Consider the following 24,261-nt stretch of genomic DNA (forward strand, 5'->3'; position numbering starts at 1 on the left):
ACATGCACTGCAGGGTATTACATCTAATTAATATCAACATTGTATACATTTTTTCTAGAAAATTAAATAAATCTTACAAAAATTCTTATTAGGCGCCCATTAGTGGATTAATTGTTGGATTTTTAAATTATGATAATGTAACAAAACATCATTTCCAGGCAAAGCAAGAAAAGCTTTCTTTTCCTTTTTCAGTTCTTGCTTTTTTGCAATCAAGAAGAAATTCCCATGGGTTGATTTTTGAATTAAGATTTCTGAATGTAGATTTTCACGTGCCTTTGCAGTGTTGTATGAACATAGATGTGACTCATGCTGAATTTGCCATATATACACACTTGTTTTCTGCAAAACACTCCAGTAATCAGATAATGTTTATCTGACAAACATCAACTTCCACATGTAAGTGTGTCTACGAGGTCTTCACTTTCATTCAACAAAAACTAACTGGATAAATTGAAATTAAACTATCAATAAATCTATAGGAACTACTTCAAGCAAATCATGTATATAGCAAAATCCTTTTTGGAAATACTTTTGCCTGTTTTCAGTACACCCTGGAAGTCAGTCTAAGCAAGCTTTTGTTTAATTCCTTGATGTGGCTGAACAAAAGATCATCCTGAGTATTATTTACAGTCCATTTCCATTTCCACACAAATCATATTATTCCAGAAACTCAGCCTATATTCACTTGCCAGTCCCCACTGGTGAAAGACAATCTTTATTATGTAAAATAAAATGGACATCTGAATATTGTTTTTGAAGTGTAATGAAATGATTTAATAACAATGTATCTTCATATTTCCTAAATGATTTCAAAACCTCAATGCACTGCAGGGGTCAGCCTCAGTGGTATAATGAAATGGGACAGTTCAGATTGCAACCTGCTGGGTGAGGATCCCCCCTGGACAGAGCAGCATGACAGCTCTGTCTTCTTTTCTTTTTATCCTCCTTTCCCTCTCCAAGTGCTGGGTGATATTCTTGGGGAGGGGAATGTGGCTCCATATCTCACACATCCAGCTGGTGATTAATTGTCACAGAGTGAAGACGAGGTGCTTCTCAGAACTAAATCTGCTGCTACAGTTTGATGATGAAAGTTGCCAAAAGATCCAATGTGTGGCTCTGCTGATTGTTGGGCATTAGCAGAAATGTTAGCCAGTTATTTCTTGTAATTGGCCTCTCCACACACACACACACACCCTGGACATGTAAGCATATACCTAAGCACAGAGATGAACACACACTTAGGGAGGAAAGGGGGCATGCACACACATGCACACATGAATGCTGCTGACAGGATGGTTTTACATTCTCTAAGATTACATGCAGCTGCAAGTGAAAAATGCATGCAAAAATAACTACAAGGTGTAAACAGCATGAAATAACTTCACAAGAATTTGAGCAGCTCTTACAGCTATGAATCTTCAGGCTGATCTTTGTACATTTAAACGACCTTTTAAAACTCATTGTGCTACAACTATTTTGCTTTGTCTTTTGGGTATAATCCTGGAGGCTTCTTCTAGATGGGGCTGTGGCCTGGACAGAGTAAAATTAATATCTTTAACAGAAGTAAACACACTCATTGCTGCTTCAACCCTCTAGAGGGAATGTTTGCAGATCATTAAAAATCTTGGAGGGAGAAAGCAAGAGCAGTTGTGTCTGGAAAGGAATTTAGCAGGGAAGGTGAGGGGTTAGTGCTGGCTGCCTATGCCTGTTTACCAAAGTGTCCCAGTGTAGCTTTTTCCTGAAGCATAAGTCCACCTGAATGTACTGGAAATGCAACAGCAGTGATTCTGAGGTATCATTTTGGTGGGGTGATCTGAAGAACCAGTCCTGGATTGGTTAAGTCTTGAGCTGAGATCTACTAGATATTGTACAAACTCGAAATACAGGAAAGAAAAAATAAAAAGGACTTCCAGATTGTAGGTGGTCTTGAGTAGACATTCAGGGAAAAAATAATTTCATTTAACTTCAAGGTAGACATTTCTGCATCTCCTAGGCTCCTGTTTGTATCAAATTGGCACTTCCAGGCATTTTTTAGACCTATTTTAGGTGTCTATTTAAGGATAAGATGGATTGTGCCCTAGGACTGCCAATTTCTCTTCATTGATACAGAGGGAGCCTGGGGTGATTGTCTTGTGTGTAGATGGATGAACCCCAGCCCCTCTGCTCCTAGGACACTCCTGCAGCTGAATTGATGTCCGTGGTGTCACGCTCTCTAACAAAGTTGCATTACTGTGTGAGTATGAATCATGTAGATGATCCTGCTCTAAGGCAGGTGAATGCATCCCTTTGCAACGACTTGGATGTCCTTACCTGAAGATGATCTAAAAGTTATTGTCACATGTAATTTTGTGTTTAATAGTAACAGCTTGATATGTCATTTGACCCTGCAGGTGTTGCACAACTGGCTTTTCCAGGCTTTGCATGGACACATCCCAACACACAACACTTCGGTCTCTGCTGGGCTCAGCACAAAGGGAAGAACCCGAGCACCAGCAACTCACCTGAGAGCCAGGGACATGTGAAACAGCACAGGACTTTTATTACCACCCTGCCCTTCCTGCCCCAAACTGCTTCTAATGCCAACATCACCTTCAACACTACACTTCTTCTCTTTCAGGGTGGCACTTTGCAGACACTGTTTAAACCACGACAGATAATACTTCACTGTCAGGGAGGTGACATGAAAAGGAATCCACTCCAGATCGTTCAACTCTTTTGCCAGCTGATTTCCTATGACGTTTTCCTGATCCAAAGAGCATCAAACCAGTCTTCCCATATATTTTGAATAATTTAACTCAGTCCCCTAATGATAACCCTGGATTACTATAGATATTCCCTTATATATTCTTTGCTACTCTCTTCTTGTACATGGTTACTTTTATTAGGACTAATAGCTGTTTGTGCCTGAACTGCAAATGTGGAGAAACTTCATAAACTTCTATAGCCTTGTAGACAAGTAGGTAGCTGTGGCTTTTAAGGGTGACACACTTTCTGATGTTCATTGCTGGTAGGCACAGACTAGAAGGAGTGTGACCCCAAAAATCTGTCCCCAAACTATCATCTGAGAACCTGATTTATTCTCCCGTGCATATTTGCAAAGATGAACATGAAGTGTGCTCATAATCAGCTGCTTCTTGCTGTGAGATGAATAACTGGTTTTGGGGTCTAGAGGTTAATAGAAAACAAATTTGCCCAAATTTGTGGTGTTGTGAAGGCATGAATACAGACTTGCACAGCCACCAGGAGCTGGATTCCTTCTCATTAGCTGGGCCACAGATTGAGGTGCCTGACTTGCAAATGCAGACATAGACTCACAGAATCACAGAATGGTGAGGGTAGGAAGGGGAATTAAAGATCATCTGCATGGGCAGGGACACCTCCCACCAGCCCAGGCTGCTCCGAGCCCCATCCAACCTGCCCTTCAACACTGCCAGGGATGGGGCAGCCACAGCTTCCCTGGGCAACCTGGGCCAGGGTCTCACCACCCTCATGGGGAAGAATTTCTTCCTTCTGTCTGACCTAAATGTCCCCTCTCTCAGTTTAAAACCAGACACAGCATGCTTTCTCTACACTTCACAACAATAAATGAAAACCCCTAGAAGGTGACTTACCCCACTTGAGAGGCCAAGTGCCCTTCAGAAGTGCTGGTTTGCTCCTACCACACTAAGGCAGGTGAAGGTGTCTGTGCCTCTCAGATGGTGTTTGCATTTATATGGAATAATCCCAGGCCAAAATTTTGAAGCAGAGACAATAAAATCAACCCCTGAAGCTGGTGACATGACCCTGGTCAACAACCCCGCACATGAGAGCAGAACTGAGCAGGGTGGATGGTACAAAAGCTGAGTTTTGCAGCCCCAGCAGGTAAAGGGGTGAGTGCACAGCTGGTGATTTACCAGAGGGTACAAAAAGGAATTCTCTGCTCAGGTCTAACATGTTGAGGCAGCATCAGATAAGGAAGCAATCGGTATGTTCACACCTGCTTACATTCAAGCGATCTGCTAACTGCTGACACAAGCCTCCCATCTTCCTACTGAGACACCAAGATACATTCAGAGGAAATGGAGCTGTACAGGGGAAAAAAGAAAATGCTACTCTTTGCTAAATTGAGTGATTCCTCTAGGCTCTGACCAACAGTTTGAGGTCAGTGTGATCAGGGAAGACAAAAGAGAGTCCCTCAGGGCTTATTCAGAACTAAAATAGAAAATTTGCTCAGCTGTTTATTACCTGGGTTTGACCTCCCAAGCAATATATATATATATATATATATAGATATATATTTTTTTTTTTTTTTTTTTTTACAGAATAAGAAGGCAATGAAGGATTTGGCAGTGAAAGAAAGAGAATTCATCTTCTCAGCATTTTGCTAGTGACACTCTGGGGCTCTGTTTCTGACTTGCACTTCCTTTGGAGTTAGAACCTTCGGCTCCTTGGGCTTTTCTGTATTACTCTCACACACACAAGCAGGTGGTGTCAGATCCTGTGTGTGTTTATATGACACAACTGGTGCCAGGTTTTACCTGTGCTTCTTCCCCCCCCTCCCCAATTCCTTCCAAATATGCACATCAAAAGCTTTTCTATTTTTTTTCCCCTTCTTCTTTAGCAAAACTGTTGTCATTGAAAGGACTGATCTTTTAAGCTGTCTCCAATCCTCCTCTCCCATAGCTACTGCCACGGGAGCAGGTGCTTGGCATCTCTCAGGATCAAACCCTAAAATGCTAGTTGCTATGGTGACTGAATGTGGAAGAACAATAACGAGCTGTTTACCAGGGAAACTTATCAGCAGGGCTCGACAAAGCACCACAAAACTGTAATTAGGGTGGTGTGGAAACACAGCTTTATTTCTGCAGCTAAAACTCAGCAACAACCTTTGCCTTTGATTTCTTCCAGATTTTATCCCTTGTACAACCTTTGCATCCCCTGTGTAAGATCCCACCCAAACTCTGAAGTAGATTACAGCGGAGTAGGCAAAAAATTAGCATTTTGAAAAATCCATGAAAAACAACAAGGCTGCAAAACTGCAGGCAAACGACTGTATGAAAAATGAGGCTTTGAGAAGCAAAGGGCTTTGAAGTGTCCTACACACCCAGAGGTTGCTGCTGCTCCAGAGCAATCTGGAGATGATCATGACAGTTTAGCACACATTTTTGGATGCAAGGATTCTCTTCATTTTTTGATTGCAAGAGCAATACCCCAAAACAGCACACGGAGGCCTTTGGGGTTTTCAGATTAAAATTTGCTTGGTTTTTTGTTCTGCTTCTTAGGGTTCTGGTTTCCTGTGTTGTTAATAATGGTGCTATCACAGCTGACAAGTTAATACAGATATTGTTGATAACAGTAATCAATGTTGGCTTGTCAGCTCAGCGTCCTGAATGAATTCAGAGGTGCACTGTGAAAAACATTTCCCAAATGCCTGTGAAGGGAAGGACCTCACCGTGAAGAGCTTTCGCTTTAATTAAGCAAAGCAGATGGTGCTGGAAGGGAAACAAAGGCACACAGAGGTGAAGCATCTTGCTCACAGCTGATCAGAGGCAGCTCTCTGCTGCTCCTAAATTGTTAGGACTCTGAACCAAGGTCAGTGGTTGGCACAAATCATTGTGCACCTTCAGCGTTCAACCGGAAGACCGTGACGTTGTGGGTCACCCCCAGGGCAGCAGTTGGAGAAGCCTCTGCCTTGGGTGCACACAAAGCCTCCTGTTTCTGCATGCAATAACTGCACCCTGAAGAAAGTTTCACTCTTATTCAGGGGGGTATCAGCAGATTTTTTGGCAGCTCAGCAGGAGCCATCGGGAAGCCTGCTGAAGGAGCGTGTCATTAAAGCGCTGGGTTATAGAGAAGGGAAAATAAACCAAAATGTATTCACATAAAATTCTCTATTGAGGATGACAGAGATAGTGATGCTGCAGCATTCAGCCTCACTGCTCTCCCACAAGGTGTTCTTGGGATGCCTCCATTGTCCTTTTTTCTGCAGACTGTGTTGATTCTTCCAACTTTCATGCAAGTTGTTCACCTTATGACTCCCAGGTGTGGGGGAGCATCAGGGAGTTTGTAGCACAGTTTCTGTTGCTGCACTGCTTGAATCCACCAAAATCTGAAACACTGTATTGGCTGGTTTTGCATTTCAGTAGCAGTCGATGCTCGATACGTTCAGCTGAGACTAATTTTGCTGAAGGTGTGAAAAGCATTTATTGTGCATCTTCTAAACCCTTCTTTTATGTAGGCAGAAGAAAAGAATCATCTGTGCTTCCAGGCAGCAGCCCTCACTGATAGATAGGGAATGATTCTCTGAGTAAGAAGAACTATTTCCTTTGGACGTTCAAACCTCTGAACTGATTTCCCTTCCATCTCAATGTAAATCCCTTGCCTTTGCTCGGGTGTGTTGCAGGGAGAAGGTCAAACTCTTTGAAGTGATTCAACCTGAATTACAAACCAGTTCTTGAAGAGAGCTAGTGGGTGGAAAGAACACAGGCCAGAGCTGATCTCTGCATCAACTGCAGCTGCTGTCAGTATCAGGAACACTGAAATTTGTACCAGTGGTCTCTGCTAATTAGCTGCTACAGGAAGTTACATGCCTGATGTGCCCCAGGTAACTGTTGTTGTTTTTGTGAGAAACTAGAGAAAATAATGGCATCTGTTTCCTGCAATCGTTTCTACTGTTCCTCCTCTCCATCACTCACCTTTCCTAATCGGCAGGAAATCTCAGGGCCATCCCTCACCCCCTGGCCTGGGGTGGCTGCTTGTCCCAGGCAGGCCATGGGGAGAGCTGCCCTGGGGGCCCAATCACTGCTCCTTTACTAGCAAATGCTGGATCAGAGACTTGCAAATTCTTGTTCACTGCAATGTGCTGCTGTCCTTTAAAATACAACTTTTGCCTGACTACCTTGTATTTTCTAAATACAGGGCTCCCTGCCTAAGTGCCCAAGTTTTCCTTGCAGTGAAAGCAGAAGGAAAGGGCTGCCTCTGAGACCCCAAGTATGTGGGGCTTTGGGGGCTGCTGTGGTTCCACCACTTTGCACACAGATGCTGCTGGTTCCCACACAGCTGTCCAGACATCTCCTCACTGGTGAGTCCAGGTGAAGTCCTGCCATACTGGCCCATGTGAGACTTGAAAGGTCTCAAAGATCCTTGTGTTAGTCCTCTCATAATGGGTTTCACTCACAATGAAGATGATTTCTTGTCATTTACAGAATCACAGAATGGTGGGGGTTGGAAGGGCCCTCTGGAGATCATCTAGTCCATCCCCCTGCCAGAGCAGGACCTCTTAGAGCAGATCCCACAGGAACACGTTCAGGAGGGTTTGGAATGTCTCCAGGGATGGAGACTCCACAGCCTCCCTGGGCAGCCTGTCCCAGGCTCTGGTACCCTCAGAGTAAAGAAGGAGTTTCTCATATTCAGGTTAAACCTCCTGTGCTCCAGTTTGTGCCCATTGCCCCTTCACAGAACCACAGAATCACAGAACCACAGAATCACAGAATCCTAGGGGTTGGAAGGGACCTCGACAGATCATCGAGTCCAACCCAATCTATACATACTGAACTTTTTCACAGTATTTTTTTTTAATTTAAAATGGAGTTTTCTTCCTAAGGTCAAGAATTTCATCAAATGCATCAGTCTGAGAACTCATGAAGTTCCAATAAACTGGCAGCTGAGCCAGATTGTCCCTGGATGCCTCTGAATCCTATCTCTGAAAACAGTATGTAGGGCTGGATAGTTCAGTGGTACCAGAAGTAAAGTACTTCCCCCACCTACTAAGAATTTGGGATTTTATTCATATGTCCATTTCTTTACAACCAGTCTTCATATGTACACTCATGACAAAGAGAAAAAGCATCTCTGAAACCAGTAAAATAGCATAAAAAGAAAGTAAAAAAGCTTTAAATATGTGTTGCAGTATGCTGAGTGTCAGCTTGCAGAATGAAAGCTATTACTCCCCGGGGAAACAACCTGAATTACAGATATTCCATGATATATAGAAAGATGTGAAGGTAAGGGCAACACTGATAGACTAAGGCTGGTAGTAGACAGGAAATTAAACAGAAGTTTACTGTGCATCCTAAAAGGACAGCTGTCTGGAGCTCCATTCAGAAACATGGGTCTGGCTCACAAAAAAAGAGGTCAAGATTTGGTAAGACATGTTCCTGAAATACTGGTTCTAGTTATTGACACATAGTTAGCAGATAAAAGCAGGAGAACAGAAAAGGAAATTATTATGATAGAGGAGGAACTATCAGAAGTAAAAAAGAAACACAATCTGCATTTCCTCCAGTTGCACATGAACTGTGAAAAGGCAGCCCCACTGCATATCAGCTGCAAAACCTCTGGTCAGCCTGGGCAGAATGGGGACCTGCAGAAACTCTATTAAGATTTGTCAGAAATACAATGTAGAGTGGAGTAAAAGGACAAAAGAGAAAGGAGAAGCACAAGGAGAGTGTGTCAAAGGAGAAATTCAGAGAATTCTGAATTTTCAAAGAAGAATTTTCAAATTCTCAAAGGAGAAGTGATTTGCCAGGTTTACATCAACTTTCTACATGATATTGGCCAGAATCACCAAATTTGTTTTTCTCAACTTCTTTCCTTTGCATATTACATATTATATATTGCATATTACATATTCATATATATTACATAGACACATATTACATATTATATATACATATTACACACCTATATATTACATATTTACATATTTGCATACTTACATATTGTTGCAGTCCTGTATATTCCCTGCTAAGATTACAAGTGTGATCAGTCTCTACGTGCACTGCTTCCTAACTTGTGACCTGGCCTGTGCTATTGCTGTAACTTCTATTACTGCTTAATCACTTTCCCTAAGACATGGGGGGATGTAGGAGAGAGGAAATGAAGGTGTTACTGTGGTCCCCCAGGGGTGCTGGAGGACTTGTTGCTAGCTTTGCTTTCAAACTGGGCTCAATGAAATATTGCAAAATTGGCTGTTAAGATCTGTCTGGCAGTAGGATATGGGGGAATGTTTTCATTTCACTATGAAAAGAATTCCATAAATGACAGCTAGGATTGTCATCTCTTTCTGGTTTTCACTTGCTAACAAATAATATTTAAACTGAAGGCTACTAGGTAGAAAAGCTAGTTGTGATTAATAGGCTATCAAGGAAAATTAATTAAAGCTGCTTTTCAGACGCCTGGACAAATCCTGCAAGTTTCCCTGTCAGTTGCTCTGTTACAGATTTCTAGGTGGAATTGCCTGGCAAGGGTTTAGCCCCCAGTCAAACATAAAGTTAGAATCAAACTTCTGAGCTTCCTCATTGTCTTTTCCCTTTTTTCACTTCTGTCAAGACAAGAAGACTAAACTAAATTCAGAACTCTTTTATTCCAGAGGACGATGTTTTAACACGTGCATTGACCTCCAGGGGTAAAAACACACATGCACACACAGAAAAAAAACCCACAACCCAAAAATACAGCACCCAGCTGCTCCTAGATCCATACTAAAGCACTAATTCCATCTTTGATCTGGCCCAGAGTATTTTCCTGAGCACTGAAACTTCTACAATAAAGCCATTTATAGAGTAAGCAGTTTTATTGTTGCACTAAGCACACTATGCTGGATGGTCTGTATGCTTTGAGTGAGCCTAGAAACAACAGTGGAAGAAAATACTAGATTATTAAGTTATACTCCACAATTTGTGACAACAAATAGCTTCTACTTTTCTAGCTATGCTCCCTGTCTTTCTCTGTCAGCTGTCAATGCCTTGCTTCTTTTTAATGAATGCTGGGGCCTCCAAAGTTCCCCCAGGCACACATACATCAAGAAAAATGCTGAGATTTGTCAATTCCCCTAACATCCATTTAGGATTATTGTCAACATTTATAAATCTATAAGCAAAACATTCCCTTGAGACTAATTCTTTTTGACGGTTAGTTGAGGTAGGTCACCCAGCAGGGAAAAACTTGTTGGTGAATAGCAAGGATGTGCTGCCTTTTTCTTTTTATCAGTGATCTTCTAGGATAGAATTTATCATTCCTGTATGAATCCAAAAAAGCTGGATTCTGTAGTGGTATCTGTGCATTTATATAGAAGTGCCCTTTTGAGTCTAGACATGGGGCGGGAAAGAAGTACAGAAAGGCACAGAAAAACCTCTGTCCTCAAGAATAACATAGGGGATTTCTACTGTTTCTTTTTTTTGCTAAGGTTCCTTCACAAATGCTCAGATAGGAAAAGAATTATCAAGTAGCCAAGAAATTGTTCTGGTTTAAGTTCATGCAGAAATGTATCAAATCTTTGAAAAAGAGAAAGTGCTGCTCTATTGCTCAGAGCAAGGAAAGCAGGTACACACTGAGGAGCAGACACTGGCAGACCACTGGCTATGGTAGGCTCTGTTATTATCTTACATCTCATGAAGATATCAGTTTGACATAAAGGATCCCTCATGCACACCAGAATTATTCTCAGAGACATCTATCTCATCTTCTTTAATCGTTCAGACACACCAATTTACTAGGTTTACTAGGAGTCTCCTGGTATTCCAGTCAATGAACAAATGTGCTTATTAACAAATATTCTTAGAAACTCCATTAAAGATCTATACATAGATGTCTAGGTAGAATCAACACTAGGAAGCTAATCCTGATGCTTTCCAGCCTCCTTGCACATCCCTGTCAATGTGAAATAGCTGGAAACTGGTTGAAAGCCCAGTGAAGAATCCCAGTGTGTAGAGGAGCCCTGCTTAGCAGAAAGCTTCAGAATATAAATGGGTTTGAAATGGTCCAGGTCAAAAGTTCATTCAGCTCAGAAGTCCACAGGAAGAGTATAAGGTAGAGTAATTTGTCCTCTGTGTATGCTCCCAGTCTCCACAACTTGAGGTTCATGGGATTCCTGAGCCAGGCCTATGGGTGTAACAGCTCATTTCCCACATGAAGAGCAGTCTGGCTCAGTTTGGAGCCCTTGTGGGTTATTAACTTCAATGTTCTGTGTTCGATTTCACATGACGTGAAGTGGAATCGTGTGAGTTGCTGCTGTTTGAACCTACCATCTACCTGAGGAGTCTCAAAGTACCTGATACTTTGCCTTTCAAGGAGTCTTTAGACTGGCAAAAGAGAATGGTGCATCAATGCATAGAGTGAGAAGACCCTGAAGAATTAAACAAACTAAGAGAAAAGGAGCACAAGCAGTTGAAGACTTGAGGTTTTAGCTGAATCTGAATGCTTGTTACTAGGAAAAGCAAGTGCCACACCTGCAAAATTAAAATGTTTTTGAAAGCTTGGTGAGTTGGGAAAGAAAACCAAAAAGGTTCTGATACTCAATCCAAAGCAGTAAGTGGTGGCTTGTATCTGTATCTTCTCCTGTTAAGATGTGCACACTTTTGAATTCTGGTTCTGATGTGGTTGTCCCATGAGCATATTATTTTCATGCCTGTCCAGGCTGGGCTTCAGGCATTTGGTCACGGCTGCTCAGGCTTTCTGAAAATCAGGGAATGCTGGAAAAGGGAAGAATTATGTGCAATCAACAAAGCTTGCTTAAGAGTACAACACTTCCCCACAGATAGAACTGAACTCAGTATATGATTTCTAGCATATAAAGGATGTAATTTGACTTAGGATTTCTTACCAATCGTTAGAAATGAACATATTACTAACTATGAGGAATGCCTGGTTACTAGAGATAAGGATGGTACCAAACCCAGCATTGTATGAGAAATTTAATGAGAGCTTATATTTGATTGGGACACAGCAGGATTTGAGTAATAGTGGAATTTCTCTGCCTCACACAGCTAATTAAAACTTGTGCCAAAGGCAAATCACTAACAGTGGAATGGAAGTCCAGCACCTCAGTGAGGAAAGCTGGGCTGCAGTGGGGAAAAGAGCAATATTTGGTTTTGGCACTAGCAGAGTTTATTCTTTGGGCTGGACTATGCTCCCTTCTCCTTTGGGAAGGTCTCAGCAGTACCCTAGTAAAGTGCTCAGGCAGCACGTTATGTCTCTGTATCAGAGAGAAGGGGGTATTGGAGCAGAAAGTGAGGGAAAGAGACTTCAGAGCATGGAGAGAAAGAAAAGAGAAGCCTCAGAATGCAGAAGGAAAAGCAAAGAGAAAAGCATGAAGAAAAACAACCCATGAAAGGTCACAAAGAAAGGGATCATGTGTATGCCAATCAGGGGAGCAGAAAGTCCTCCTAGGTTGACTAAGCAGAGCCAGTTAAGAGGCATTCAGTCATACTACTGATTATTAGTCCTTTGAAACCTATTAATCCTATTGCCACGCTGTGGAGCAATTTTAGAATTTAAGCAGACTAGCAACTGTGTTTGGTTTTGGTGGTTTGTTTTTTTTTCCCATATTTTTTGTTTTGCTTTTATTTCCTTCCTGTATTTATTTCTTTCCAGTTTCTTTTCCTTCTTTGCATCTTTCCATCTTCTTCTTTCCTCACCTCTCCTATTTCTTCCTTCTTGCACTTGATTTAACTGGAGATGAAAGGAGAAAGGCTGTGTGACCTTTACTGCTGGCATTCCTCATATTAGGAGGATGGGGAGGCAAGAGAAAGCTCCTGGAATCTTTCTGGCAAAACAGAGTATTATTGCACACACAGTAAAATAGTTCATAAAAGGAGTTTAGAACGGATACAGTAAACAACAGCAGAAGTGGCAGTTTGGTGCCAGACCACAAGCTCTGCCAGGCAATTGAATGCTCACCAGGCAAAATGGTATGTAGCCAAACAGCTGTGTGCTCCTCAGAGAAGCTGTTGAAACACATGGTCCTAAAAGAAAAAAAAAAAAAAAAATCTTTCTGTTCTTCAGGTTTACAGACATTCTATCCAAGAGTTCAATTTTCAGTCATGCCTTAACCAGCCCTCACATCCCATGCTCTGGCTGCCCTGGCTATTGCCATCCCAAGGCAGAATGGTCCTTCCCTGGGCAACAGGAGTAGCCACTGTATCTCATCCATGTTTGCTCCCTGTTCAGAGGCCAAAGTCACAAGACACACAGGAAATGGTTCTGGATCAATTTTGGCCCCATTTTGTATAGAGAGACGGCTCTTTGCATACCAGTGTATCGATCAGGGCTGGCACAACAAAGACAATTACATTGAAGAAATGCAGGAGCACTACTGTCATCTGCTGGGATGAAGGACAGCTTGCCAATCGACTATAAGATCTCCATGATCTAAGTGGATGATTGAGTCAGGGTGTCCCCAGCCCATTAAATGTAAGGTGAAGCCACGAGACACATTTTCTTCCCAATCTCCAAAAAATATACAGCCACAGGGTTAGAAAACCAGCCAAGCAGCATTTGTGGAATTCACAAAGGGCAAAGTGCTATTCTCCATGGCATGCATGTTTATTTTGATGTGGTTGTCTGTGGGCAGCAGGGTATGAAATCAAACCACACAACTGACATTTACACTGTGGCAACTGCTCTGTGGTCTGGCAAGAGGCAGAGACACCTGAATGTGAAGGTAACTAACTTTGCACTTGTTGATCTTCCTTCTTATTATGAGGTGTAAGTGAAAACAAGAGCCAAGCAATTGTATTAAGACCTTTGCTGTAATTATTGGAGAGTTAATTGTTTTCCCATCTACTCCTTTTTTTTTTGTTTTGCAACAACAAAAGGATAAATCCTTCTGGCACCCTGGTAAGCACCCCCTGCTTCTCTGAGTCTTGTGTCTGAGGGAAGAATCCCCTGTGAAACGTGTCTGACACTTGCCCCATGACAGTGAGTGTCTATACAGCCTTCAGACAGGTGGGTTTCTCTAGAAGTTAAGTTAATCTCTGCTGGTTATGAGTGTCTACAGTGCTAAAAATGGAGAGAGTAGGTATGGATGAGCCAGATGGTGTTACCAGCATTTCCAAGACCTCCTTAGCCACACAGTCCATTTGTTTGCTATTAATTCATTAATCATTTGCTAGTGTAAAAGACTGTTTCATAGGAAAAAATAATTCTTTCTGCACCACCTGTTCCCATGTATTCTACATTTTAAGAAGACTTCTTAAATTTAAGATTTTTTTATCATTATTTTTTTTTACAGACCTAAAAAAGCCATTTTCTGACTCACTGAGTTCTGGAGTTTGCCACACTAATAGGCCATCACAGCTCTTCTCCATGTGGGAATACTTTTCATATGAGAAAGGAGACATGTTCCAGACAGGATGGTTAACCATTGGAACAAGCTGCTAGCAGAACCTGTGTGTCCTGAGCTCTTCAAGTAAAGGCTGTAAACCTTGCCAAAAGATGTGCTTTATTCAGGCACAACTTATTTGCCTCTACGGTAATAACTAGAAAATGTTATTTGACTAGATCATTTAATTGCCTTTTATATTCTTAAAATAAATGAATGTATGAGAACAGGATTTGAACAGAGGAAAGAAAAGATTTCAGTTTGTCTTTCATAGCTTGAATTCTACATATTTTATGCTAGGGTTTAAATACTTATGGAAGGAGAAGAGCTTTAATAGAAGAAGTTGGGATTGTACTTCAAGCACTCAGACATGATACTGAGGATCTAGTTTTAAAATATCTGCTCTGAATCAGGTGGTTAAATAACCTTGTCATTCTTTAAAAGTTCTTGATTTTCTTCCATTGCAAAACCTGGAAAGAAATTGGAAGCTCAATAAACAAAAACTACTTCTGCCCTTTGCCTGTCAGAAAAACTTCACAGCAAAATCAAAACATTGCATTTCACAAGTTTCATTTTGTTGACTTTCTTTGCCATAGAAGTATCTATTTAAAAAGAAAAAGCTGGTTTACTCTACTTGCTGTATTTTATTGCCAAAGTCATTATCTAATGGAATGAGATCCGCTGAGCCCAACCTCTCTTCTCTGGCAGTCACCAATGCTGGATGCTTCAGCTAAAGGTACAAGAAAACCAACAGTTAATGATGCCACACCCCTCCCTGACTGAAAGATTTTTTTCCTCTAATTCTCCTTGCTAGTAGTTAGTTTACACCCTGTAGCTTGTGCTCTTACACCCTTTAGGTGCCACTTCCCTTTTCTGATGCATCTGTGCTCCTAGTCACCACTCAGATGTTTAATCTTCTTCAAAGTCCTGTTATTTTCCCAATCTCTACATCTCGTGGCAATGAGTTCCACAGATAACTCATTATTTCCTAAAAATGAAATATTTCCTTTTTATTAACAAAACAAATATGTTACTTTTAAATTTGAATGTTTTTTCCTTTTGTTAAGAAAATACATTCCTGGCAGCTCTAGATTCAATTTACACGTTTGTGCCTGATTTAGGAGTCTTTAGCCATTCACTAGACCAGAAGCAGTTGTTCTTGCCCAATGTTTCTTGGGTGTTTTGAGGACTGTGATAGCTCCTGTTCTGTCTGGCCCAATTATATGAACTTCAGGTGCAGACAGCAATGTCCTTTGGCACCCGTGCTTAAAGCAGGAAGGTGATGGAGAAGGGTATTTTCTAACCTCAGATGTGGGGGGATGAATTGAACCCCTACTGTGTATGCAAATGCAGAAAATATTGTTTAAATATGAATTGGGTTCCTCCATGATTTTGCACGGTCCAGACTCAGGCATGCACTAAAATTCATAACTCTTATATTTATTTAGACTTGAAATGTTGAACAATGCTAAAGCCTAATTTGTTGTTGCTGTTCCCCTATAATTTCCAGCTTAAAGTGGAAATATTATCATACATCTAACTCAGAGAGATGGCATGGAGGTACAGTAATGTCTGTTTCCAATGGGTGAATCTCTTATAGAGCAGTAGACCATGGATGAAGAGCACACTTTGAATATACAGTATGACCAATTATATTAAAAGGGTATCTATTTTCTTGTGTATTTTTGCATGTATAGCCTTTACAGCCACAGTGGTGTCTTTATAGTCCAGAAGCGGTGAGAACAAAAGCAATTTGAGAGTCTGGGGTTTGTAGAAGGTACACTATAGTTCTGCTCTGGCACTGACAGAAGGGAGATTTGTTTTCTTACCAGGCTCTTAAGAGGAGCATTGTCTAAGGCTTTGGAAGGCCAAGCACTTCTCCCCTATTCACATGGTTTTGTTTAGTGGGGTTTTCTTGGCTGGGGGAGGAAAGAGGAAATGTCTAAATAGTTAAACTGACTAGATACAAAGACACAGATTTGCAGGATTCAGATCCCATTTAGGCACCTAAATAAGTGGCCAGACTCTTAAAAATCTTGGCATCTGGCAGGTCCTGCTAAAACCAGTTTGCTGGGAACAATGGCACCCGCTGCATGCAGAGCCCTTTTCAGAACCTGGCCTTTGTGCCCCACCAGTTTCAGCTCTCCTCCCATACAGTCAATGAATCAGTTCATTTCCCCTGGTATTTGTGTGGGCCTTTGACACCTCAATGAGGGAGAAAAGAAACATTTTCTAAGAGGAATTACAGTAATCACTGGCAAAGGCTTAGGAGCAGCATTGCTACTTGACCCACCTTTCAGTGTACTATTCATGCCACTAAAAATATTTGTTGAGGTCTGGTAGCCTCTTAGATAACCTTCTGCTGGCTTCCAGCCTCCAGACATGAATGGATGTCCCCTGTTGCCTGCTGGGTTTCTGGAAATCGATGTGCATAATACTGGTTCCTGTTCATAATGGAGCCATTGCTCACGTAGGGTGGATCTATGCACCTTGCTCGGAGAAAGGCAAAGCCCCTCTGAGCTCTGCACCTCAGCTTCATGAAGGAGGGGCCCAGCCACGGCCAGAGGATTTCTGTTACAATAGGATTAGACAAAAAGCTACTGCAAAAAGATTCAGAATATAATGATACTTCTGATGCTTTCACTTTTGATGTCTTGAAAGCTGTCTTTGCATTATGTGCTGCTGGCTCCGTTGCAGACTCTGGGGCATTAGGGTAAGTGAACATGCAAGGAGAAGGAAAATCAATCTCCAGCCTCAGATAATGGAACTACTGGTGCAGATGGTCACTGAACACCAGCAGTTTATAGGCTTCACTCCGGGGCTTCAATTGCCGAGACAATTCCCGGTGGAAAAGGAGGAGGAAAAATGAAAAAAACCAAACAGACAGGCAAGTCCTTCTCCTTATTTGGATGGTAAATATTTCATTGCACTGACTTTGAGTACTGGGTTGTGGCCTGCTCTGCATTCCCAGCTCGGTGCAAGTTTGGAGAGGGCTCAGTTGCGTTGGCTTTAGCTCCACATTCAGCCTCTGTCTCTTCCAGGCCTTGGATATCATGGTACACACTGGGAATTGGGTGGAATGCCCGGGCAGTGCCCGGGATGATGGATTGCAGGGTTGTGCGAGGCACAGGAGAGCGCCCTTGTGTGCCGGTTTTCATGTCACTGGCCAGGAAACAGACCCTGCCGGGCACAGGCAGCTGGTGAAACCAGAATTGCTGCTCACCCTTCCCAGGGCTCTCACTGAGGTTTCCTCATCAACAGCAACAAGAAATGCTGAGATACTTGTGCCTAGGAAAAAGACGAGGAAAACTCCCCGTGTTTTGAAACAAGTAATAACACAAATTTAGGAATGAAATAAAAACTCAAAAACATGTTTTCACTTCCCTGCTTAGCTCACCTGGCCGTTCAGGTTCTCAGGAATAAAATTCCACATCCAAATTCCTTTGGGCTTCTGCTGGGTGTTTCTTTATCCAGACCTGTGCGTGCAAGAATGAAGCTAAGGTTTGCAACCTGATTTTTAGAAGGGCATTTTCAAAAACACTTAGTTATTTCATTAATAACTGAGCTGGCCCTTCAGTGAGCATCTTTGGAAAATCCAGTTCACACGAACTCCCTGAAAGTAATGAAATCTCAAGCTATACAACTTGTGTGCCCAAAATTTAGGGGGAAGGGAAAAAAAAAAAAAAAAGAGGGATAAGAAATGGAGTAAGGTTCAAAAAAGGAACAAGAAGACAGATTGGGAGGTTATCTGTGTCAAGAATTTTAGCTTATAAACGTCTTGTAACTTTTTAAAAGTTTACACACTTTCTTTACAGACATCACTATGTGTGGTTTTATATATTGTGCATATGGAGGGAACTAAAGGATAATATAAGAATAACTGGATTAAAATAAATACTAGGTACATCTTGTGGATAAAATTGATGCAATTTATCTATCTTTTGTCACATCACATGATGCATTAACGAGGACCAGAACAATAGTTATATTCATTTTTATTTTCAATTTCATGTGGGATTTCTGTGGAAACAAAACTATTTGCTAAATTATTTTGCTACTTGCTATGTAATTTTCATTTATTTGAATACCATCTAATTAGACTTGTTTAATTTTTACAGACTTTTAAAATTAAATTATATTTTATTAAAACAGGCATTCTGGATGGTTTTCCTTTATTTTAATTACACGCCAAATGCTATGTTAAAATATGCAATGTGGAATTTATTTACACTGGTTTTGTCACTTTTATTTGGAATTTACCAAATTCCAAGTTCCAATTCTGTGCATTATTTTCCACAGATCAATGCAAACCTCTGCTCACATGCAGCCGTAGGGAAGAAATCTCCTAAGATGTCAGTATGGTTTCCTACATAGTTGGTGGAGAAGGACAGGACCCTCTAGGCAGCAATTCAAAAGCTAGGCTCTCTTCTCCTTTTCCTCTGTCTCCAAAATGTTACTGCAAAATCAAGGGAGTCAATCATGAAAAAAAAAAAAATTAAAAAAAAATCTCATGAAAACTGATAGAAAGTGCAGGGATTTTAAATACCTACACAAATCTGGAGACAACATGATGAACCAATGTCATCTGAAAATCTGAATGGTCTGAAAACAAAGTTCAGAGAATACAAACTGGAGCTTTTCTTCCGCTTCCTGGAATAAGGACAAGGAGGTATAAAAGATGGGAAATTCCAAACAGAAACAGCAAAACGTTTTTCCCTGCAGATTTGTAATTAAACAGTGGAACTTAGGAAGTAGATGAGAGCAAGCTCTTGGCCGGGTTAAAATTGGATGTGCATTTCTTAGACTGTTGGGACCTCAATCAAGAAAAATAAATACTTGCAAAGCATTTTTAAACATTCAGGTCTTAAACTTGTGGGAAGACTAGAAGGGATGGTGTTGGAGTTGTTTTATTCTGTATACACTTGCTACAGGGTTTTGCTAAGTCTTATGAAGCTACAGTTTCAGTCCTGACGGAGAGAAGTGCAGTGCTGTGACCAGCTGGGGCTGGCCCTGTGCCTGTGCTCCCTTTCTAAATAAATACATAAAATTTAATGCACTCGTATCTGCTGAGATGTGAGCGCTGACCCCAGCATAACACAATGCTGTTTGTATCTCCAGTTTCTCCGGTTGCAGGGTTTCCTCACATGCTGCTGCTTCATTTAGAAGTCTGAGGAAGGAAAGGAAACATCTGGAGCAAAGGCAGAGGGTAAAGAGGTTAACGACTGATGGAAAATACTCCACTTACCTCAGTAGCCACAAGGACTCCTCTAATTCTGCATGCCTTTCCACAGGAAAAAAAACCTCATGCACATGTTCACAAAGTGTCAGCGTTTGGTGTCGAAACGCCAGACCTCCTTCACCTCCTTGGAGCAATCTGGATGTTAAGGTCTTTTTGTGTGTGTTGAACCAGGCTACATGGCTACAAGGCTGATGAGCTCACTGCTTATGAGCAGCAGAGGAATTTGGTTCTCAGTTCCACATGGGAGCTCAGGGGTCCCAGGGGTGTTAGGCTGATCAACTGGCAGAAACCCTCTCTCCAACTCCAGCCCCCAACATGGGCAATGAGCCTTCTGAAATAATCCAGTTTATAATATTAATTCATATAATGCCAATTTATAATACTTCTTTATCTGGGGGACTTCTGCTCTGGATCTCTACTGGTATTTGATTTCAGTAGTGGGAAGAATCACCCCTTGTGCTCAGCGATTTTAAGAGGCAACAAATGGTGGGTTTTAGGGAAACTATGCAATCACTTTAACTTCAAGCTGCTGATTTCACTGTTTAAAGGAAGTTTTATATTGGCTCCTTCCCTACATCCCTTAGGTTCTTTGGAAAAGGCAAAAATTCTAACATAGCATAATTTAAAATGGAGATGAGCTTCTTTTTTGCCTTTTAGAGAAACCACGGTACATTACAGATTCATTTTCTCTCAGTTTTGATTCCAAAATTTCCCTCCTTTTAGCACATTACCTTTGGCAGCCCCGTGTTGTGCTACAGCAGGCAGGCTGCCCTGGGTTTAAATTCCCCTCTGAAATCAATAAAATAGTAATGAAACAACAGAGGACACAGTCAGGCTGGCACACTGCAGCTTCAGACCCCATGCTGGGTTAATGCACGGAAAGATTTTGCAGGGGCCGGATTGTCATCTCATGAGTTTCCTCTCTCTTTCTCCCCCCTTTTTTTTTTTTCCTGCAGACCCCCACATTTCATTTTGCTGCCCGCTCTCTCATCTGCTCACTCCCTTTCACGTGACACCAAGTCAGACCTTACCAGCTGTTCAGAATAGGAGCTGTGCAAAAGATCGCCAAGCCAGGAGAGGTGCCGACTGGCTCTGCTGTGGGGTTCCCACCAGGGGACTGGGAGAGAAGGTCACTTGGGTCCATCTCCACCTGGAAGCTGCTGCCTGTCAGCCTGCAGAGGTGTGTGCTACAAAGGGCAGGAGCCCCCCCTGTGCCTCTTAGCATGGATAATGCTGAGAGAAAGGGTCCCACAACTAATTTTGCGTCTCTGGAGAAGCCCAGGGATGAGTAAGGAGGAGTTGGGGAGTGGGGGTGCTCCAGTGCCATGCAGGGGGGGTGGGAGCAAAGGCAGGGCACTGTGGGTGATCAGTGGTCAGCGTGGTGTGAGAGCAACCTCTGACAGAGAAGTTAAAGAGCTGCTAAAACAAACTGCAAACAAACATATTACAGTTCAAACTCTAGTGTTTGAAAGTGTGACTTGAGGGCACTGGGTGGCAAACAGCAAAGGAGCTGGCAAGACAAGGGGTGTAGGCTATGTCAGAAGCTGTGTTTGAAGGCTTATTACTCCAAGAGAAGCAATCACTGCTGCTGCAGCCTAAGGGTGAATACCTTTTTGTCTTCTCTCTCCTTGCTGGATATTGCTTTGAATCTTGTGAAAATATTTTTTTAGGCTGAAAACCTCTAAACAAGGACTGCATCATAGGTGAGTTTCATTTTTTGTTAGAGGAATTTGGAGCCAAAAACAGTGTAAGAATTTAAGATCTTATATGACAAGGACATTTTCTGTTTTGAAAAAGAGCCATTTCCTCCCCTGAAGAAGGAGAAGAAAAGACAATTTCTTGTTTCCATAAATACTCAGAAAGCCTCGTGTGTGTGCTCTGCTACAGGATTTGCATTCTTGCCAAGACTTGCATGTTTTCTCCCTACCTACAGGTCTATGAGGAGCAACTGAGGGAACCAGGGTTGTTTAGTCTGGAGAAAAGAAGGCTGAAGGGAGACCTCATATCACCCTACCACTACCTGAATGGAGGTTGTAGTGAGGTGGTTGTTGGGCTCTTCTCCCAAGTGACAAGTGACAGGATAAGAGGAAGTGGCTTTCAGTTGCACCGGGTGAAGTTTAGATTGGATATTAGGAAAAAACTCTGAAAGAGTGGTCAAGCATTGCAACAGGCTGACCAGGGAAGTGGTGACATCACCTTCCCTGGAGGTGCTCAAAGAGCATGTAGACATGGCACTCCAGGACATGGTTAAGTGGTCATGGTGGTGTTGGGTTGATGGTTGGACTTGATCTTAGAGGACTTTACCAACCTTCATGATAACATGATTTCATCATCCCACATCTCTGAATGCTGGGAATTAGTCTGGTGTGCAATGAAGGAGCAATCCTGCCTCATGTGCAGAGGCTCTGACACATCATCATGGATTTGAGCAAGCAACCTGCACACCAACCAGCCATCCTGAACCGACACAGCCAAGCCAACACGATTTGGTGTGTGTCACGATTCGGGCGTGAGTCAGACCTGGTAGATGCTTCTGTTTGCATAGAAAATGGCAGCTTGGAGAGGCAGGGACCACTTCTGAATTTTACAAGCTGGAAGGTATTGAAGATTTGCTGAAAAGATTGGAAAAGATTGCTGGCTCTCAATGCCAAGTTGTGTAAGCAGCAAACGGGTGTCTGTGCTTGGCAGTACTTATCTTTGCATCCTCTGCTAAGTCTGTGTGCACCACTTCAGAATCCAGCCCCAATGCTCTGACACCACCTGCACAAGCTCTTGGCATCCAAACACATCTTTGGAAACATAAAATAGACTGCTCTCAGAACGAGTCTTTCTTGGATATTCCCAGCAATTGAAATATATTGTTAAAGCTGACTGCTGACCTTAACACAGCTTTGAAACCACAGGATGAGTTCAGTCGTCCAGGACATAATGAGTCTGTGCTGTCTTGACTGGTCTGTGAATAACCTTTAATATGAATCTGTTTCTACCACCACAGAGAGAATATTTTCATTAAGATTAATCATTGTCGCACATGTTCCCTTGTGTAATCACCACAATGATGCTTAATGAAGCCTTAAATTCCTTTGTGCCATCTATTTTTGCCTATCTTATTTCACACAGGCTTTTGCAATGCAGCCCAGCAATCTGCACTGGCTTGTTAGTGAGGGTGGGGAAATCTCATTGCTGAATCTTTAATTCTCTTACATGGTACAGGACCAGAGAGAAATGGATGTGCAGAGTGGAGAGTGAAGGGATATAAAGCACCTTCTAAAAATACCTCTTTCTTTCATTTACAGTAAAGGAAGTAATTCCGGTACCTAACTTTTCTAAAAATGGCACAAACAACAAACTGAGAGAGAGCTAGGAGAACAAAATCAGGTGAATAAACCCACTAGCTGGGTGCATGAACTCACCATTTTTTTCTTGGCTATTTACTCATCAGCCTCTGTCAAACTGTTTCCCCATCTGAGGCAGATGTCTAACAGGAGGAAAAATAATCTTTTCTCTCGGCGATCCAGTGATTGCCTGGGAAGTGCAAGATCTGGTTTTGGCATCTTCTCTGCCCCCCTCACTGAAGCTGCACAACTGGCCAGAAAAGCCTCAGGGGAAACACTAAGTGAAAGTGCATCTGACTGTGACACACAAAAAAGGCTTTGTAGGGTGCTGTTCCTTATGCTGGGTGTACATCTATCTATGATATTAAAATGAAAAATGCAGAAGGAGCCTCTTGAGCAAGACAAAAATCCAGCTTCTTTTCCTAGGTCAAGCTAGAGGGACCATAACAGTCTGTTGGGCTCCTAGTTAAATAGTCACCAGTGTGGAAATAAAATAAAGAAGTGCCTGGGAAGTGACACTTTCTGAGGGCATTTAACTACATGTAATTATGTATAATTCATGTCTCCCTATGTTTGTACACAACACTGGAACCCAGAGATCATTTTTTAAAGTAGGTAAGGTAAAGGACATCTTGATAAAAATTCCATGTTGCCTAAATATGAATAAAACAGGAGGTTGTACTAAAAGATTGCAGACCTTGTCTCTGGATCCTACTTGTGGCATGGCCCACTGGTAACAAGTGAAATTCACTGGGTTGTGAGATGTATTTACATGCATCCCAGTCCCATGATGAACAGTAGAGCAAATCTGGATTTGACATCACTCACATCTTATAAAGGGAGGACAACTGCTTCCTGTGATCAATAGATGCCTTTTACATTAAGCTACAAATTATTTAACTTATTCTGACAGTTTAAATTGAACATAGTAATCAGTATGTTTAAAACAGATTTTTTTTTCTTCCACTTCATCTGAGTAGAAAGCAGATAAGGAGGATATTTCAGTCTTTACTCAGGCAGAACTTCCACTGTGCTTTAGATAATTTTGCCATACTAAGGGCTAGCAAAAGAAGATAAAAATAACCCTGATGTACTGAGGTTTGCACACATGCTTAGAAAAAATGTATTAAGTATAGTGTATACAATGTGTTTAACATAAGGATATTTTTCACATGTTTCAAGTTATGCACATTCTCAAGTCTTTGTGAGAGCAAAGACATAAGGTTGATACAAAATTTTGTATATCATTCAATTATGTCATATAGAAATGCTTAGTATTACTGACCGTGCAAGTTTTACATGTGCAAACCATAGAATTAAAAGTAACAACATAAAACTCTGTCCTTTGGTCCTTTTCAGAGAAGTGTCCCAAAACACACTGTTCTGGTTTTTCAGATAATAAGAATAATGTACACATGTATATATATATATATATTTAACTCCAACTTAGAATTCAATTAAATTACCTTCTCTTGTTAGAACACACGTATATTTGCTCTTTAAAGCCTCGTTTAATTTCTTGCTTTTCTATATGAATGAAAAATAATTCTGCAGCTAAAATGGCTCCTTTCGGTACGGTTTGATTCAATCAGCTTTTAACTGTCCTG

The 24,261-nt window shown here is 41.6% G+C and overlaps 1 protein-coding gene across 1 annotated transcript in view; it reads left to right on the top strand.

Annotated features, from left to right (window-relative positions):
• The window catches only part of SMC6 (structural maintenance of chromosomes 6), a 962,009-nt gene that overhangs the window by 710,568 nt on the left and 227,180 nt on the right, over positions 1-24,261 (top strand). The gene's annotated exons all lie outside the window — the stretch shown is intronic.

This window comes from Apus apus, chromosome 3, assembly GCF_020740795.1.
Source record: "Apus apus isolate bApuApu2 chromosome 3, bApuApu2.pri.cur, whole genome shotgun sequence".
Classification (NCBI taxonomy): Eukaryota; Metazoa; Chordata; class Aves; order Apodiformes; family Apodidae; genus Apus; species Apus apus.